Here is a 4,551-nt window from a genome sequence, read left to right on the forward strand (position 1 = left end):
AAGCAATGCTGTTTGCTTGAATCTTTAGCCCTGTCCTGTTCCCCGATGGGCTTAGTGAATGGCTAATCCTGCTCTAGGACTCGTCTAGGGTGATTCTAAGGACTCACCCTGCTCCAAAGAGGAGTAGTTGGTTCTAAGAAGCATTGATTTGACTGAATTAATCCTTTGTTTTACGTAATTGATCATACCGTTTAAGATGCAGGACCCCATCTTTAATCCAATCCGAATGGGAATTAAAGGCCAGCCAATGCTAATAACAGAGTAGTTAGTGAACCAGGGGGTCCAAGAAAGAGAGATTGGTACCAATTATCTGACCTCTCCTCCCCTCTCTTTGATGTTTTCCCCAACCATGGCAAAATTTTCTTTTAATTACTCTTGATCTATTAGCATAAAAACCATGTTAATGCTAATAAAAACCTCCTGAAATCCTCCCCTGTTTTATGAGAATTAAGTCTAAACCTCTCTGATTTTGTAGGACTACTTCCACAAGGGAATCTGCTGTTCTAATTCAGAAATGGAAACTCTTTATTCCTCTAAGTCCTGATCAACTTGTCTGCTTAGTTTCTTAAGTTTTCATCTCATGATAAAGGTTGATGTGCCTATGGGTGTTGAGTTGACTAAACCTGTTCTGACCAGGAGTAGGATAAAGACAGGCACAGTCCTTTTTTACCTCTGTAGTCCCGGGTCCATATTAGAATGTATTTTTTCCCATCATATAGGTATATCTGGGGCAGAATGTGTACTAAGACACATAAAGGGGTTATTTATCTCAGTTTGGAAAACATTAGAAAAGGCACACTTAGTCAGACATGAGTACATACCAACTAGGTAGACTCAGGGACTTGGTAACAAGGCTGTTGTTCAGATGAGTTAACCTGCAAGTCAAAATAGTAAGCATCAGAAAAAGGGGAAGAGTCCAGAGTAAAGGTTTTGGATATTAGACAAGTTTTAGCCCCTTGTAAGTCCTCTAACGCTAATTTGGACTGCCCCCAGTCACTATGATTTTTATCAATCATGGGCCGCCAGTCTGGTTAGTTCCTATCCCTATGTAGTATGAGGGCTGAGGTGTTAAGTTTAAATTCCTGGTTAATGGAAATCCACCACCACTGATGTAATAAACCAATCAATCTGAATCAATAAATCCAGGTTTATTCTGAGCACAGCATTCGTGGGTGGCCCCAAGGGAAGTTGAGGAGAACACAAGTTTGTTCTCTGGGGGGCAGTTTAAATACTCTGTGGGAGTGGTCTTGAGCATCTCTGGGGAGGGATCATTATTTGGTGGGCTTTCTCATGAGCAGAGTCTGGACTGAGATAACTCTGAGGGAAAGGGACTTGGGATGGAGCCCCCACATGAACATTCCAGACTCTAGATATATGGATGCCAGGGGTTGGGATGATGCTTCTACAAAAACATGAGGATCTAAGCATAACCAGCAATCCTGACCAATTTCTGGTTGGGAATGATTAACTAAGCAATGGACCTTGTCAATAGTGAAAAATGGGGATGGGGATCCCTCTGCTGCCTGGATAGGAAGGTGGGAGTCTGGGCCCCGATATGTCAAGTGAGATAGTGTCTTTGGAGGAAGAGTTGGTTGGGGCTTTGAAACAGGTAAAAGATTTTTATTAGGACCCAAAGGTCTGGGGACCTTGGGTGGGGAGTTTCTTCTGGATAGTAAATCTATCCTCAGTGTCCCTTCCTGTGGCCTGGAGTCTGTTTCCCCAGGATTTCCCTGTTTTACGTAGGCCAGAATATCTTTTAAGAAACTTCTAGACCTTTAATTTTATGGGCATTGAATTATATTTTCTATTGGATATCCCTTAGGATGGGGATACACACACACACACACACATACACACACACACACACACACACACACACACACACACACACACACATCCATGTGTTTTCAGAAAGCCTTTGCTTCACAACCCCAAATTTTGCTTTGGAAACTCCTTTTTCTTTAGTGACTAGGGCACCTACCTGTAGGCCATGCATAGAATTATAAACTCTGTGTTTCTATCTCAAAAGATAAATTCCCACAGCTCCCCTTTCTCTAGTACAACCAGACACTTAAAGTGGGCTTCAGTTCAGGGTGGAATATGGGTTACATTTCCCCCGTATTTGTCTTCCTAGGTTCCCAGCTTCAGGCCTGAGGGTGGTGGGAGTTGGACCATGATCCTGACTCATATCTATAGGATGAAACACAAGACTCAGGAGGAGGAAGAGAACAGAAGGGAATAGGTAGGGAATGGATCCTTAATTTTAATGGGTCCATAGTCTGGGAGACTATGCTGGTGGTGTCGCTGGCTTCCACTTTCTTGACCTGGGTGTGGTGGATCCATGGCATAATGCCAGTTATCTTCATGGCTGTAGGTGTGGAGAGAATCACTGTGTATGGTTCTTACCAAGTTGGTTCCAGCACGCCTTTGGCTACATGCTCGACCCAGAGGTGAGAAAGAGGAAACTGGTTGCATTCTCAGAGGACAACTGTGCCTCTCGGATAGCCTTTATGAAGGACGGGGGTAGGGGGCGCTGTAGTGGCTTGAGAAAGGGATGCTTAGACAGTTCTGCCAATTGTTGGTTTCTGAGCCTGGGAAGCTCTGGGGGAGGTCTTCCAAACGTAACTTCAGAGGGGGTAAATCCCTCCCTACATGGAGAGCAGTGGGCTCAAAGCAATACAAAGGGAAGGAGTTCTGTCCACTCTGCCAGATTCTAATTAGAATGTTTTTAGAGTTTCTTTCAACATCTTGTTTACTCTTTTTACCTCCCCAGAACCCTGAGGACTATCTGCACAATGAAGTTTTCAATCTATGCCAAATGCTTTAACTCATTGAGAGGTTTTGGTTATAAATGCCAGGCCTTTGTTGGACCCCATTGCTAGGGAAAGGTCAAACTGGGGTACCACTTCCTGGAGAAGCTTTTTAGCTACTAGTTAAACAGTTTCAGTCTAGATGGGGAAAGCATCTACCCACCTGAAAAAGTTGTCTATAAAAACTAGCAAGTCCTTATATCCTTAGGTTGAATCTCTGTGAAGTTGGTTTTCCAGAGTTCTCCAGGGTGTTGGTCGGTAAACAGAAACTGCTCGTTGGTTTCCCAGATGCCCAGCCCCAAATAATCACACTGAAACTGTATTAATTACAACACTGTTTGACCAATATTTTAGGTGTCTTTCTAGCTAGCTCTTACATCTTAACCCATTTCTTTTATTCTGTATATCACCATGAGGGCTGTGGCTTACTGGTCTGGTGTCTGACTCCTTTGGCAGCTACATGGCATCTCTCTTTTTATAGCTGCCTATACTCTTTTTCTTCTTCTTCCCAAGCCTGTGTACATTTATCCAACACTGTGACCCATTCAGAGGTCATTTTTATCTGAATCTGTCTTTACTGAGTATCTGTAATCATTTTCTGACCAGGAGCGCTTCTTAAAATGCTAAGCCACATGTCTGGGGCTAAGGCTGCTTTGGCTTTTGGCCCTGCCCAATCCAACATGGCGGAGGTACGATCGTTGCCAGCTCTGTGAACCACGCTCACCACCCCAGCTCCAGGGACACAGTGAGTCTATGCAATTTGTAGCACGCTGCTCACAGATTCCATTTAAATGCAGGACCTCCCGAAAGAACCAGAGTTCATTCTGCCAGCATGAATCAGGAAGCTGTCCCTTAAAGAAGCTGTGTAATTTTTTTTTTTTGCTACTAACACAGAGTCAGGAAGACTTCTCTTAAAAGAGCTGTTCTTCTTCTTGCCCCAGCAAACAGTCTGCCTGAAAAAATGTGGCTACCAAGAAGCTGTGCTTTACTCTGTTCTTTTTCTGTCTAGAACTCCTTCCCAAGCTCTCTTGGTTTTTATGTGGATGTAGTTGCCCCAGCTTGGTGCTCCATTCTGTGGACAGAGACTGTGCATTTGTTTCCTGACCACTCAGACCCAAATAATCACATAGAAATTATATTAATTGCAACTACTTAGCCTATTAGCTCAGGCTTCTTATTAACTAACTTGTATACCTTAAATTAACTCATTTCTATGAATGTATTGGCACAAGATGTGGTTTACTGGTAAGGGTCTGTCATCTGTCTCCTTTGGCAGCTACATGGCATCTCCTTGACTCCACCTACTCTCTCTATATATCTCTTCCAGACTGACTATATTCTGCCCTGCTATAGGCTGAATCAGCTTCTTTATTAACCAACAGTGATAAAAACATATTCACAGCATACAAAGAAGAATCCCACGTCACAGGACAGATACCCAAAGACCACTAAGGATGACTGAAATCCAAATTGAGAGCCCATATAAAGCCAGCCTGCAACTGCCTAGAGAGAAATACTTCTCACAGAACAGCCTCATATGCATTTTACAGGGACAAAGAACACAGTAAAACTGCAACCTTGTTAGCCGTTGCAAGGGGAAGTAGGGCAAGCAAACAGATTAGCAGAAGCCAAAAACTTGCAGTTATCTGGGGGCATTTTTATCCCAAATTTCTTAAACAGGGTTGGGTACATTCCCAAAGTGGGAATGGATGGGGTGAGGCTCATATCAAAGATGGCTCCA

Source organism: Microtus pennsylvanicus, chromosome 15 (assembly GCF_037038515.1).
Source record: "Microtus pennsylvanicus isolate mMicPen1 chromosome 15, mMicPen1.hap1, whole genome shotgun sequence".
Lineage (NCBI taxonomy): Eukaryota > Metazoa > Chordata > Mammalia > Rodentia > Cricetidae > Microtus > Microtus pennsylvanicus.